Raw genomic sequence first — 16,422 nt, 5'->3', positions numbered from 1 at the left:
TTGCTCAATTTACTCGCTTAGTATTCTCCAAATGTGGCTTCACTAGACACTGATCACTAAAGGACAGCAGCCAAACAAGTTCACAAACAAAGGAATCTATGTGTAGGCTACTTTTGTCATACAGGGTTCTCATACACACTATTTTAGACAAGAATAACAAGTAAATTCAAACTTCTACGATTACAATCACGACCCCTTTATCCTCTTCCAAACACAGCCTCTAAGAAGCTGCTAATATCAGCACTACTTTGAAAGCTTTTTATGTGGATCTATTACTTGTCAGCAGAGGATGTGTGGTCACTGAAAGTAAACACATAGGTCAATTCCCTCGGAAGGTGTGGTTGTGGACAATTTATTTATTGAAGCAACTTTTGTTTCGTCATATCCTCTTTAGCCTTTCTATTGGTGCGCTTTTTTTTCTTCTCTGAAAAAAAAAGATCATTGTTTGAAAGCTACCCACACGAAGTTGTGCAAAGCTGAACAGTCATCATAATGACACCCCTATGCGCCGCCCTAAAGAGTTTACAAGATTACAAGGCGGGAAAATGCGAGCCTTGTACTGAAAAACAGCGACAGTGTACGGCATGTTCCGGCAGCACAAGGTTGGGCGCACAAAAGATTGTTTCTTCATTTATGAATAACCCAGTTTAGAGGAAATGCGCTGGCTTCAAGTTTCTTAGATAGTACCTTTGATGGAGTACACATACTGCACTTTAACTATGCGTGAAACTTTGCATAGAGTATGACTTATAACTTGGTAGTAAATACGCCAGGAGTATTGCATATTTACCAGCACTTCTTTTTCACACTGAGTATAGATTGGTGTGCATGTAAGGACTGTTGCATAGCAATGACAGAAAAAGCTACAGTAACGCTGAAGCAAAACATATTGGCATATCTCACGCGTTGTGGGAAGCGGTTTCATGCGAAGCACGCAGCGAGTCCTCCTATACTGCATTTTATGGCTTTGAGCCAAGCGTTACGAGGTGAATCAACGTGCTTTTGTGTAGGTCTAGTAGGTGTGTGTACATCGTGAGCTTACCAGACATGTCGACAACAATGGTGCGACGTAACGTAAGCCCTCGCGTTAGAGTACATACGTCAGTATTATCTAAACTAAGTTAACTTTCTGGTGCAATCATGTGAATATCATATGCAACTTTCGTTAATTTATTCCTCCGGGGACGAACAATGCTTCAATTTACCTTGCTGAACAATAGGAATACAAATGTAACGTTTATTCGACTGCTATAAAAGCGGAGCCAACGCTGGAACCACAGACGTTAATCTGATATGACGCGTGTATCGCAGGAGTACATATGTAGTGTTTATTGCTTTATTGTAAAACTAGACAGCTAGAACCACAACCACAATTGACGTTCTGCCGGTATTACGCCTGCATAGGCTGTTTTTCCGAACCAGTTTGTAGACCAGCCGTGGCTCTGTTGTAGAATACCTGATTGCCACGCAGAATGCTTGGTTCGATTCCTGCTGAGATCCTAATTTTTATTCTTTGTAATCATCGGGTCAACGCTGCCGACGTCGGTTTTTTTTAATGTTCTCGCATTTAAATTACTAATGTCTGTTCCCGCCGTTTCTCGGTAGATATAAACTGTCAATCACCTGTGGCGCATACCCGAACAACGTAGCCCGTGGTAAACGGGTATGTGCTACACGTGTCTGGAGGAAAGGGTTTCACAACGTTCGCGACAGAGTTTTAAATGTTATACATGTCATGACCCGACAGCCATATTCGTCAAGTCTTCTTACCCTCCCGTGCCAATTCTTGTCTACACAAGGTTAAGGAGGCCAAAGGTTCGCTAAGAAATCATCATCATCAGCCTGTCTACGCCCACTGCAGGGCAAAGGCCTCTCCCATGTTCCGCCAATCAACCCGGTCCTGTGCTTTCTGCTGCCACGTTATACCTGCAAACTTCTTAATCTCATCTACCCACCTAATTTTTTGTCTCCCCCTCACGCGTTTGCCATCCCTTGGAAATCCAGTCAGTTACCCTTAATGACCACCGGTTTATCCTGCCGACGTGCTACGTGGCCGGCCCATATCCATTTCTTCTTCTTAATTTCAACTATGATAATCCTTAACCCCCGTTTGTTCCCTGACCCACTCTGCTCTCTTCCTGTCTCTTAAGGTTACACCTATCATTTTCCTTTCCATCCGCTCGCAGCGTCGTCCTCAATTTAAGTTGGCGAAACTAAAAATGAAATAGACTTCATAATGTGCGACCACCCGGGCATTATACAGGATGTGGAAGTAGTTAACAGACCCGATGCAGTGACCATAGAATGGTAAGATCGAGAATTCACTAGACGTGAGGAAGGAACGGCAGAACTGATACGCAAGAAGCCGATTAATGAACTAGCTCTGCGAGGGAAAGTACAGGAATTCAGAGTTTCACTTCAGAATAGGTACGCGGCTTTAACCGAGGAAACCGACCTTAGCGTTGACGCAATGAATGATAATCTAACTAGTATCATTAAGGAGTGTGCAGTGGAAGTCGGGGGTACAGTCGTTAGACAGGACACTGGTAAGCTATCCGAAGAGACGAAAAACCTCATTAAGAAACGTCAAGTTATGAAAGCCTCAAATGCAACAGACAAAATAGAGCTGGCGGAGCTTTCGAAGTTGATCAATAGGCGTAAAGTAGCCGACATAAGAAAGTATAATATGGAGAGAATTGAGCATGCTCTAAAGAACGGAAGAAGCCTCAAAGCTACGAAGACAAAACTGTGCATAGGCAAAAATCAGATGTATGCATTAAGGGACAAGGATGGCAAGGTCACAACCAATATGGATAGAATAGTTGAGGTAGCGGAAGAGTTCTACAGAGATCTGCACAGCAGCCGAGACAGTCAGGATGATAATGTAAGAAGCAGTAATATCCCAGAGGAATCTGACATCCCACCAGTATTAACAGGAGAAGTAAAGAAAGCCCTAAAGGGATGCAAGAGGCAAAGCCGCTGGTGAGGATCAGGTAACATCAGACCTGTTGAAAGACGGTGGAGAGATTATGTTAGAGAAACTGGCCACCCTGTATACGAAGTGTCTCTCGACAGGGAGGATACCAGAATCTTGAAGAATGCCAACATCTCTTGATCCATAAGAAAGGGGACGTCAAGGACCTGAAAAATTACAGGCCCATCAGCTTACTGTCCGTTGTCTACAAGCTATTCACAAAAGTAATTGCTAACAGAATTAATACGACATTAGAGTTTAATCAACCAAGGGACCAGGCAGGATTTCGTACAGGCTTCTCAACAATAGACCATATTCATACTATCAATCAGGTGATAGAGAAATGCGCGGATACAACCAACCCCTATACATAGCTTTCATACATTACGAGAAGGCATTTGATTCGGTGGAGACATCAGCAGTCATGCAAGCACTGCGGAATCAGGGCATCGACGAAGCCTATATAAACATAATGGAAGACATCTACAGCGCATCCACAGCCATTATAGTCCTTCATAAAGAAAGCGACAGAATCCCAATAAAGAAGGGCGTACGACAGGGGAGACACGATCTCTCCAATGCTATTCACCGCGTGTTTACAGGAGGTTTTCAGGGCCCTAGATTGGGAAGAATTAGGGATAAGATTTAATGGAGAGTATCTCAGTAACCTGCGATTCGCTGATGACATTGCATTGATGAGTAACGCGGGAGACGAATTACAGCTCATGATTACTGAACTGGATACGGAAAGTAGAAGAGTAGGTCTGAAAATTAATATGCATAAAACTAAAGTAATGTGGAACAATCTTGGCAGAGAACAGCGCTTTACGATAGGTGGCTAGACGCTGGAAGTTGTAAAGGAGTACGTCTACTTAGGACAGGTAGTAACCGCGGAGCCGAACCATGAGAGTGAAATAACTAGAAGAATTAGGATGGGATGGGGCTCATTCGGCAAGCACTATCAAATCATGAATGGTAGTCTACCACTATCTCTCAAGAGGAAGGTATATAACAGCTGCATCTTACCGGTACTTACCTACGGAGCAGAAACCTGGAGACTTACAAAGAGGGTTCAACTTAAATTGAGGACGCTAAGAAATGCTTCGCATTTAAAACATAATTGTGGTTCAACACACACATCGTCAAGGCACTTTGTGCGTACATCTGTCATTTCAAGGATTATAATCCTTTTTTGTGTATTCCTGTATGGGCCCTGATTTTAGAGCTGTGTGCTTGCTTTCATTGTTTTGTTAGATATCAATTGTTTGGTTTAGCTGTGCCCTATAAACCCTGCCGGTGATCTGCAGTTCATGACTTTGTCGTTTTCCCTGCATGTTCGGTGAGTGGTCTAGGTGTGCACCTGTCTTCAAAGCCAATATATTCTGAGTACTTCTGAAAAATGAAATTACTTATGAGTTGACCTTCACTCAGTCCCTTCTTTTCCTTGTTGTTCATAACCCTGCGTAATGTCTTTCACGCATTTCTTAAAGCAAGTGCAGCGAAATGACTTCATCTTATTGTATTTATTATTTTCAGAGCTATCTATTCATTTTGTTTTAATGAAGTACTTATTGGAGCAATGCAGAAGCCATAGTTTCACTGTCGTGATCGAATCTTTTGATGGACAAGGCCGCCCTTTATATGGCTGGCCTTTTGACAGAAAGAAGCATCCTTTTGAATGAACCGTTCACATTTTGTTACATTTTAAGTGCGGAGCACTTTAAGGGCCGGCTTGTCGCCATCCATCTCATAGGCGTGATCATTCTCTCAGTAAAGTGCTCAATACAGGCCTAACAAGGCAAGAATGGTCAAACCCGGATTAAACGAAGGAACATAGTGTAAATATTATAATTAAAAGAAATAGCCAAGATGTACCCGCATTAATTAACGTAAAGTCCCTCTAAAATATCTCGGAAACACGGGATGCTTCAGCGGGGCGCAAGGGTGGGTGCCACCACCTCGCCGAGCGAGCGACTGCTCCTCCCCCTGCGCCGCCTCTGCGTCAGTGCTGCGCCGGCTCGGCCTTGCGCTGCTTCGCGATTACATCTGATGAGGGAAACAATCTGACGGAACTCGCTGCAGACGACGCATATTTCAACTGCTGTAACGAGGCGATAAAGCGCAGCAAAAAGTAGCATCCTTGACACACACAGAGTTTCTGATTCTGCGTAATAAAATTCTACTCCTGCCGAGGATATTCTACATGCTACCTCAACCATTGGCGTCATTGATGCATTGGTAAACGAACATTGGGAACTCTACGAACGGAAACCGCTGGGTGCCCGTTCGATGCACCCTCCTCAGGGTTTGCCATACGTTTTTTTCCTTTACCCTTACAAATGGTCAAGGTTGGGTTGGGAATACGGTTCTATGCCAGCACGCTCTTAAAAACCGTATAACGTACCTAATCCAATTATTGTCAATACCTCTGATTCTATTCAGATTCATATGGCATATTGCAGCTTTCTGTTCCACAGGACTAGCTCCGACCTATACTTATCGCATAGAGATAACGTCAGTTTTGGCAACTGGCGAGCCTATTCTTGATCACGCCATTTTTATGGTCAAGCTCAAATTTTAAATGCAACTCGCAAAAAACCGTCCTAAAAGCTAGTCCAACTGAATATGAAATCTGAGGTAATATCCCAGGTCTATCTACCTGTCATGTAACAAGGACGCGCATCGTCGCCGCTGCGAAAAAATTACCAGACACTTCGTAGACGGCGTGTTCATGTAAGTGCAAATCTTATACACCATGAAGAGATCGCTGGGCCAGCCAAAGAGGTCTAGTAGTGTATTCTGGAGAAAACTGCTTTATTTGTTGGCAGTTTCTGCATGCCTGGCTTCGCGTAGATCTGTCTCCGCGCAGTCAGAATGATCAGGATGTTCCTCATGCCATTGAGAATTTAGGGTTGTCTTAAGCTGGATTTACGAAGTGTCATAGTTGTTAGAACCACAGAAAGCAAATACAATTAAGTCTACTAATATATAGAACGAATTATTATGGAGGCCGCAGTGGCATGGCAGGGGAGCTCATGTAGACCTCATCCTTGTGCATTGTTCTAATATTATGAAGAATGAACACCAGTGCACGACTGGACTAACATAATACCTCAATCCTTGGTGTACATCACTCGCGTAAACGTATTCTAATAATGATAAAAGAGTGCTTCATGTTGAACTGGAATTTAGCAATACCGGTCAACAATTAGCGACTATCTGGACTAGAAAATACCACTACAAGCTTGCGCCTGTAATAATGACAAAAACCCTTAATGCATATTTTACAAAAGCTAGTAGCCCTTCTTATGCACCAAATACCACTGATTACATGATGCGCATTGTTGCTCCACATACCGCCCTCAGCAAATTGGTCATATATCAGGTGTTCAGCATCAAGCATGCACTCAAATGAAAACACGATACATATGGACTTACCAAAGCATTTTCTTTTACACTTATCTGGTGTATCAAAGTTATTTCCATTTCCCCCACAACCACCATAGAAAAATTGCTCGCAAGTGCTACTGTTAGAGTCAAAATACCACCTAGGTAACATTGCCCTGCATGGACCGGCTTCTGGTTTCAATGTGCAATTTTCACGTTTACGGTATCGCCTCTGTAGTCCAGCTCCTGCACGCATAGAAAGGGATTTGACAAAATGTTTATATTTGGCATTATCAGTGATATGGCATGTAAGGAAGGCAATAGAGTTTAAATGCTGCATGTATATGTTGTATGCAATGCAAGCAGGGGTGTGCGTGTATGATCTTAGAATATTTCGGTGTTGAATTCAATTCGCAAGGTACTTTTGCTGATCTAAATGTTCGAACGCCGCAGTATTTCATAATGACTACTGAAACGAGCACAAAGAAATACATACATGTGACAATGTTTTTTCAGAATATGAAGAATAAACTGAGAAATGAGATTAAGTTGGAGCATTCTGAAGGCGCTGTAACAAATGTAGCAGTAGCCAAGCGTAGCGGACTGACCATAGCAGTTTGCTCAAGGCCCAACACGTTGTTGCAGTGGAGTACCGAAATAAGACTACACATAACCACCGAAACAAGAGGAGAGTCATGTCACAATCACCGAAAATTTCTTAAATAAGGAAAGCCAGCAATATTCTTGGTTTTTCCTAACATGAAGCATCTGCAATGAACATCTTGCCAATATGTGGTCATTCCGCCTTCAAATTGAGAAAACAAGCTGAGAGGATTGAACTCCCATAACAAGACTAACACATCAGCTTTAGTGAATCTAGTCGGCGGCTGTTCTCGCTGTCTGGAGGTATGGTGACGAGCACAAGGGTGTCGCTGCTCTTAAACATCCTCCGTAACAACATTGAAAAACTCGATATGCGCTACTGTATATTATGTGTTGTGCAAAAAGACTTCTTTTCACGTTTGGTAGGTGAAAAAATTCTTGAAAAAGTCAGTAGTACTAACCTTATTCAAAAATAGTCGAAAATTATTTGTTTGGATTGGCACTTGGTTTTGATTATTCGAATCTGCTTCGAAGTTAGGAAATTCAATATTCGCAAACACCCAATTTTAAACTATCTACACCCGTTACAAATCAGGCGCTTCTCTCGGCATGTCCACAGCTCACGGTTTAAGTGAGATACGTATGAAAACAAGTTTGTAGAGTGTAGCAAATTCGAATCTAAAAGTTCTTAAGCACAGGCAATAGCAAATATTTTGTCCCATGAGCAGCTGTTCGATTACAGGGTGGGAATTGCAGCGTTCTCCGGAATGAAATGCTTGGCGCGTAGTAACAGGGTGTTCGAAAGCTGAAAGATATTTTGTTAGCTCGTAATAAATACACCTTGATCAAACTCAGAACTGGTACCGGACGCGCGATCTAATGAAAAGCTTATAGCTCAGTACAGGAGCTTGCTCGACGCAAGAGAAGCAGGCAGAGTAGGCTCACAATCACAGCGTTTCAATAATGACGAGATATGACGAGAAATCAACGCATTCAACTTTCCAGCGTGGCTAAAAGTTCACACCTACCTCACCCACGTGTGGATTTACCGTAGCGCAGGGATAAAGGTGTAGGTTACAACAATGGTGAAAGAAAACTCGGATAACATGCAGAAAAGTAAGCTGCATAAAAAATCAAACTGAAAGAAAGTATGACCGCATTGTTTGACGGAGCCACCGAAAGGACTCAAGTATCTCGCTTTTGTGTTCTAAAATTAGAGCATTGTCCCCACAAAGATCAGCGATGCACCAGGCCGTGCGCCAGCCATCTCTGGTAGTCCTTGGCCTTGTTCTCGTGGCGCACACACGAAATGTCCCAGAACCGTGAGAGGAGGCCGGTAAATTCGATGATAACAATAATATCGGGGGTTTAACGTCTCAAAACCACGATATGATTATGAGAAACGCCGTAGTGGAGGGCTCCGGAAATTTCGACCACCTCGGGTTCTTTAACGTGCGCCTAAATCTAAGTACAAATCTGATTATGCCTTCCCTCGCTGTTTAGTCTGCCCAGCTAATTAGTGTGAGGTATGCAATAAAAATAGAGGGACAAATACTACCAGAAGATTTCAGTGTAAGCGTGACCTGGAACTATATTTTAACCATATTATAAATCGGCGCGGAACAACTAAGGCTACAAAGACCAAAAAGGTATTCGTTGTTTTGCGCTGTTTTCTATAATGATTACGTACCAACAAGCTCAAATTCATACGCTTTTAGAGTTCGTATTTTAACACTTTCACAATGTAAGAAATAACGTATTAGTTGAGGTTTTTCATCGAAATACCACGGTATGTTTATGAGATCCACCGGTGGAGACGGCTACGGAAATATCGACCACCACAGGTTCATTAACGTGCACCTCAATTCAAGTACATGGGGCTCTGAAGCGTCGTTTGTGTAATAAATATTTTATTGCGATAACAACTGCCCATCACTCAAGGAACATTTTTGCCGTAGCTGTGAGGTTCTGTGTATGACCTGCACCAATTACTCAAACACTGTAAGAGCAAACCTCTTAATTAACTACAAACCCAGAACCTTGTGAGACAATTAAAAACTACAGTTCTTCTGCGGTTTTAATTACTGACCTTTAAAGAACAGAGAATGTTTGCAATTAAGTTTTTTGGGAAGATATAACCAACTGGAAAAAACAAACGCTGTAGAAACTCCGAGACACAACAAACCAAAGGGGCATGTTGGCTACAATAGCGCTCTGTATGTTATTCAGTCTGGTTAGGGACATCAAGGACTCCGTTAACCAATCTCTTCTGCATTCCAATTTCCTCCACGGTGAGGTTACAGCACGGCTGTTTTGTTAATAGAAAGTGCGCCATTCAACTTTGAGCCTTTCGCGGATTACTCTATAATTACTCTGGTTTCACCAGTGGGAGAGCCCAGGAATTTGTGAAGCGTAGACGGGGTGGTTAGCCTGATAATCTTCCTTACCCTCATGTGGTCGTAGCCTTTACGCGAAGTTACCTTCCAAAGCGCACCTTCTAGTACGGCGCTCTCTCTCAATATCGGTCTTGCTGTGTTAAAGTTATGGATTCGTACTAGATGAAATTCCGCATATTTCTCACCTCGTGCTGCTGCTTTTTCAACCTTTATAATAGCCCGCACGGCTCGTCCCTTTTACTGCTGATACGGCATTTTCATATAGGTCGTGGCATTGTTCTTGAAGAATTTGCAACCACCCGTTTCTTCTGTGATGAGGCGCGTTAATTAAAAATGTTTTTACGCTATCGTGTTTTAATATGGTCGTCCAAGTTCGAGCGCGCAGGCTGCCCTCCGGTCCAGAGACCCGTATGCATACGACGGCGTTGCGCTTACCTTCCTTCCTAGGTCAGTAATGCCCGCACATGAGTCGTGACAACTTAGTTTTTTTTTAATTTAGCGCTCATCGTGTGAATCTGTCTGTTTTTGATATGGCAGCGGCAGTCGACAGACGGAAACGTAAGTCAATGTTTGAACGAAGCTGCTGGTAGCTTGTACGCGGGATAAGACAATATTATGGTCGGCCCTCGCACCTCCGGCTTCAGCCTTCCTTGAAGTCGTCCTGTACAGGCGACTGACCTTGAAGTCGGCTGCCACTTGCTGCCTTTTTGGTCACCTAGTCGCGAATACTTTGTAACCGGGCAACCAGGAATTATTACCTGTACGATGAACTCGCTCAATATAGGTTGCAAGTAACTACGTGGCTTCCAATGTGCATTGCCGCCCCATAACAGCTCTTCGACATTGTGGTTTCCTTGAAACATCTCATCGCATAAAGCAGACATGATACTCACCTCGTGCAACAACAAGCTCAAGTTCGCACGCTTCTCAATACAGTACGACGCAGAACAAGAATGCACACGTTTTCGTTTCCATGGCGCCGGCGTATGGGAAATTCCTCTAAACGAAAGCGTTAGCTTGCGTTTACCGGAGCGTTCGCTTTCGAGCGGTTTACAGATGTGCAGCGCCCCTACGGTCTCGTCTTTCAAACCACCATGTTCGCGGGAACGTGTGCCTTCTTTGGACTCCTCTTTGTGTAGTCATTATATTAGTCTTTGTGGCTCACATTCTTTTTTGGTTCGTTAGAGGTACCGCTTGTATTGCAGTTTTCAAGTAGATAGTCACGCTCTTTTAAAAGAACAACAAAAATCATCTATCTTCCAACGTAAAATTGTCTGACTTTAGGGGCATGAGTACCGACTGACACTCATTCATATCGTCCAGACCACTCTGTCAGGCACCGGGTAGAATTGTCCGAAACCCCAGATAAAAATTCAGATAAAAATATAAAGAAACCGAGGGAACGTTTCACGATACGGGTTGTACATTATAGAATAGAAACAAGCTATGTCACAAAATGAAAGTGGAGAAACACATCTGAGAAAAATAACAGCATATCCACGGGTGAATGATGAAGAGCTTGGGCGAAGCTCCTGAAGCAATCATGGTCTCGGGATCGGCTTCTCGTTGAGCCCGTTTCGCAGCGGCGTCCTTGGCGCGCACCATCTCGGGATCCAGCTGGCTGCCGCCAAGCGAGCGCCCGCCGCTACGCATCGTTCATGCTCCACCAACGATCCGACACGCACGGCGACGATCCAAGAGAATGAGAGAGGCGCTCGCTCCCCGCGCATCCCCGCGAATCCCGCGCAGCAGCCAATCGGAGAGGCAGCGGCACTTCTAGCGCCATCTAGTGTCGATTCACACAAGCGCCATATTGCATACAATTCTATTGGACCAACGCCATCTAGGAAATGAGACGAGAAATGGTGATGACGACACAGATTGTGTACAGCGCCATCTAGAAAAATTACACCATCTCCCGCTAAAGGGGGCCATGAGGCGATGCGAAGCTGGAGCACTTGCACGATCGCGTTCCGTTGGCGTTCGTTGGGCATGCTACCGACCTCGCGTCGTGGAACGCTAAGAGGGACGCTACGCGCGTCGTATCTTCCATCTAGCCTGGCCGTTAATTCTCACAGGGCGAGCGGGGATCGCGGTCGACAGGCGGGCGAGAGGGGGGCAGCATAGGAGAGGAGAGAGAAGGGGAGGGGACGCGCATGCGCTCGAGATCATCGCGGCGTTGCGCAGGAGAGAATTTTGGCATGTCTAGCCCGCGTTTCAGAGGAAGAGTGGAAAGGGGGAGGGGAGAGGGGAAGTGGAGAGGGGTATGGGTAGAGGGGAAGGGGGAGGGGTAGTGGAGAGGGGAAGGGGAGATGGGAAGGGGAGAGGATGAGTGGAGATGGAAAGGGGAGAGGGGTAGAGGACATGGGGAATGGTGAGGGGGAGTGGAGAGGAGGTGTGTGGAGAGGGTATGCGCATGCGCAGTAAGTGTGGTCACGCCGCACCCACCACCACCACCACCACCACCGGACAGATACTGCCGTTTACTGCCGGCTGCCGGGAGATACGCCGGACAACGGAGACGTGACAAGGTAGACTAAGAGGAGCTACGCCCCTAAAAGCCATCGGATAAGACTCACCGCATAACCGGACTAAACAGATCTCAACCACGCGCTTCTTCCTATGTGACTTTGGCACAGCGCCAAACACAAAGATCACCTAATGAATGCACTAGGGCACAGACAGCCAGAAACGTATATGAAAGTGGTGGAATGGGTTAAGCTAAAGCTTTGTAGTGGATAGAATGGGCATCGAGCCAGGTCATAACCTGAAATAAGCTACAGCACCAGGAACATCCGACTCTTGACGGCATATCCTCCTCTCCGGGCACTCCCTCACGATACACAGCATTCGCATCACACACAACAGCGCGGCGCTCGCGTACCTCTCCGGGTGTCGAGCGTCTCGCCTTTCCGCAGCAACAGCATGACAACAGCTAAATGGAATAAGCGCGAAATCAAAGTCGCTGCGTCTGTATACCACGAAATAAGACCGCACAACAACACCACGAACATAAAAGAAACTAGTGTAAACGGGCGACATATGTTGCCTGACTGTGCAAGTACAGCGGCTAGAACTTGCAAATATTTACGCATTTATTATCACACTAGGATGGGCCAGTTGTTGCACAGCTATGTAAAAGCTACTTGGAGGGAGCCGGGATGCTCTGCCTTGAGAACTGCTCGGAGCCTCTCACATTAGTGAAAAGGTGGATACTTGTGTCAGCGTGCCGTCGGTCTTACTGTGCGAACATGAATTGCAACTGCAAAATCTGCATGGCCCTTCTAATAATAACAATTATATCTGGGGTTTAACGTCCCAAAGCCAAGATATGATTATGAGAGACGCCCTAGTGGAGGGCTCCGGAAATTTCGACTACCTGGGGTTCTTTAACGTGCACCTAAATCTAAGTACACGGGCCTCAAACATTTTCGCCTCCACCGAACATGCAGCCGCCGCGGCCGGCATTCGATCCCACGACCTTCGTGTCTACATGGCCCTTATATGGCATCGTTCTGAAATGCATGTTATCCGCTTTTGTAGTAATCCAGTATTTGCACTGAGTTTCGAGCTCTGCGCTTGTTTTCATTGTATTTATACTAGAAAATGAAATGATAGGTCTAGGTTTAGCTGTATCCTAAATATCCTGGTTGTGATCTGCGCTTCATGCACTTTCTGTTTTCCCTACACGCGCGGTGTGTGGTACATTGCAACAAGATAGCGTGTTGGGCTAGTTAGCATACGTTGATGTTTAAAATTGGGATGAAGCGCACCGAAGACGCGTACACTGGAAGTGGACAGGACAACGCTTATACTCAGAACTATTCGTTATTAGTCGTCAAAGGCATACATGAACATGCATTAAATTTCGCAGCTGTGTAACAGAGCAGGGTGCACCAGAAAATCATTCGTGTGAGAATTAATGAATTTTTTTGCGTTACATATCGTCTATTAGTTATCACAATGGCTACGTGTTTATAAACGCGTACTAGAAATACTAGTCAAATTTAATATGAAGGCTGAGGCGATATTTCAGGTTTCAATAGCTCTAATGCCACAAGAACACCCATCGTCCCAACCTTGCGAAAAAAAAATCACGAAACGCCTCCTATACCGGCGTCTTCGTAAAGTACAAACTTAATAGAATAATAGTAGTTGACAGTACCAACCAAGCAGGTCACAAAGTGCATTCCGGATAGAACCGTGTTATTGACCGCCAGGTCCTGCACATCTCGGTCCACGCGCACATCTCTCTATATGTAGTCGGAATAATCGGGATGTTGTCAATGCCGTTAAAACATTATTCTTCTCTTGACCTTGGTTTTGTTAGCATCGGTATTTTTTCGAATAGCAGCACTAATTTTTTTTGTAAATTCTACGAATATTTGGAATCATGCAGTGTGGAGGGCGCAGTGACACGCTGTCTTTGCGCAAGACAGGGGAAACTTGAAAAGTCTCATGCTTGTGCACTGCACTAATGAATTGAAGAAATAGGAGCAGAGTACGACTAGACTAGCATAGTGCCTCAATGTGTGGTGCGCATCACTCGCGCAGACGTATTCTCGCCATGATGGAGAGGTTGAAGCGGAACTAGCACTAAGCAATGCCAGTGTCAATTAGTAACTGTGTAGACGATAAAATACCACAACACGCTAACTGTGTAACAGCGACAATAAACAATAATAATGTATTTCAGTAAAAGTTCGCACGCTTTGTCATTTACCCAATTCCCCTGACTACGTGATGGGCGTTGTTGGTCCACATGTCACCAAATGTAAATAGATTACATATAAGATGCATGCGATCAAGCATGCATTACTAGTGACAGCACGAAACATCTCTACTTACCAGAGCAATTTTGTTTACACTCATCTTGTGTGTCAAAGTTATTTCCATTTCCCTCACAACCACCATAGAAAAATGGCGTGCACGTACTATTATTGGTGTCAAAATACCACCTAGATATCATAGCCCGGCATGGGCCCGTTTCTGGTTGCAATGTGCAGTTTTCATTAGTGAAGTTCTCTTCTTCGGGCTGGCTCCTGAAAATGCATACAAAGGGCTCTCACAAAATGTTGATATTTTGTTTATATAGCAATATTGCATACAGGGAAGAGGATAGATTTGAAACGGTGCATAAAATATTTTGTAACTATTGCAGTAGGGCTGTGCAAATATTTGATTGAAATATTTCCGTATCGAATTCGATTTGCAAATCGCTTTTGCTGTTCGAAATGTTCGAACACCGATATCTTTTTAATGAGCATTGAAATCAGCACATTGGATTACGTACATGTGCGGAATTTCGGAAACATTAAGACCAAATAGTCAAATAAGATTAAGTTACCTCGTTGCAAGTGCTTTCCTGCATAGTGCAAATATTCAAGTGTAGATGCCAGGGCATAGGCCGAACACGTTGTTGCAAATGAGTGCCGAATTAGAGTGCACAAAACCTCTGAATGAAGTGGGGAGCCATTGGAAAATTAACAACAAATATCTAAATTCAAGGAAACCCGTCAACATTTTTCGTTAGCTGAATATCAACCATCTGCAGTGAACATAGTGCCGATAGTGGTCATTGGTACTGTCACTTGTGCAAACAGCGTAGAGAATTAAAGTTTGACGAAAGATAGATTAGCACATCGGCCATAGTATGTTCAGTCAGCAGCGGCTGTTCTCGTTGTCTGGAGGAAAAGGTGAAAGGCACACCGTTGTCGCTTCCCTTCAGCATACCAATCAGCTATTCGTTCCTCAGACAACAAAAAAACTGGATAAGTGTACTGTGAAGCAACAGGTGTTGTACAATGCGTAGAGTGGCTGCATATTATGTGCTGTACATAACTTATCTTTCCTTGTCTGGTTGGTGAAAAATTGCTCCAAAAGTCAGTATAAATGCGAAACATTTCTTAGCGAACTTCTTGCGGGTTTGAGCGTATCTACTATCTATCTCTCTATCTATCTATCTATCTATCTATCTATCTACTCGATATATCTATCTATCTTCATCTATCTATCTATCTATCTATCTATCTATCTATCTAGCTCCGTGCCTACGACTTTGGCTCTCCTGGCCATTTCGTTAATAGGATATACACCAAAATTGGCATGGCGTAACGTGACTTCATGACGAACATAAATGACAGGTCATAACATCAAAATCATGATGTCCATGTCATGAACGACATGATTTACATGCCACTGTGTTGGTGCTCTTGCGGCCGTTTCGATAGTTTGATATACACCACAATTGGTATGCGTGAAATATTGTATGACGAACACAAGTGACAGGTCCTAACGTGCAAATCATAACACGCATATCATGTACAGCATGATTTACATTCCACGCTCACGGTGCGCTCACGGCCGTTACGCTAGCTTGATATACACCAAAATTGGTATCGCGCGACGTGACTGTGTGACGAACACAAATAACAGGTTGTAACATGAAAATCATGACACACATGTCATGCACAGTATGACTTCCGTACACACGCTCATGGCGCGCTCACGCCGTTTCGCTAGCTTGATATACACCAAAATTGGTATCGCGCGACGTGACTGTGATGACGAACACAAATAACAGGTTGTAACATGAAAATCATGACACACATGTCATGCACAGTATGACTCCGTACCACGCTCACGGTGCGCTCACGGCCGTTACGCTAGCTTGATATACACCAAAATTGGTATCGCGCGACGTGACTGTGTGACGAACACAAATAACAGGTTGTAACATGAAAATCATGACACACATGTCATGCACAGTATGACTTCCGTACCACGCTCACGGTGCGCTCACGGCCGTTACGCTAGCTTGATATACACCAAAATTGGTATCAGCGCGACGTGACTGTGTGACGAACACAAATAACAGGTTGTAACATGAAATCATGACACACATGCATGCACAGTATGACTTCCGTACCACGCTCATGGCGCGCTCACGGCCGTTTCGCTAGCTTGATATACACCAAAATTGGTATCGCGCGAACGTGACTGTGTGACGACACAAATAACAGGTTGTAACATGAAAATCATGACACACATGTCATGCAGAGT

General features: G+C 44.3%; 1 long non-coding RNA gene across 1 annotated transcript; it reads right to left on the bottom strand.

Annotated features, from left to right (window-relative positions):
- Window positions 1-336: 336 nt before the first annotated feature.
- Window positions 337-14,397, bottom strand: LOC119402188 (uncharacterized). Its single transcript, XR_005185667.2, has 3 exons — window positions 14,209-14,397; window positions 6,413-6,607; window positions 337-424 (listed from the first exon to the last, which is right to left on the bottom strand). It is a non-coding gene; the product is annotated as an uncharacterized LOC119402188 (long non-coding RNA).
- Between the last annotated feature and the right edge of the window lie 2,025 nt (window positions 14,398-16,422).

This window comes from Rhipicephalus sanguineus, chromosome 8 (genome assembly GCF_013339695.2).
Source record: "Rhipicephalus sanguineus isolate Rsan-2018 chromosome 8, BIME_Rsan_1.4, whole genome shotgun sequence".
NCBI classification, from domain to species: Eukaryota; Metazoa; Arthropoda; class Arachnida; order Ixodida; family Ixodidae; genus Rhipicephalus; species Rhipicephalus sanguineus.
Note: the sequence above shows the minus strand (reverse complement) of the source record. Positions and strands in the feature narration are given on the sequence as shown.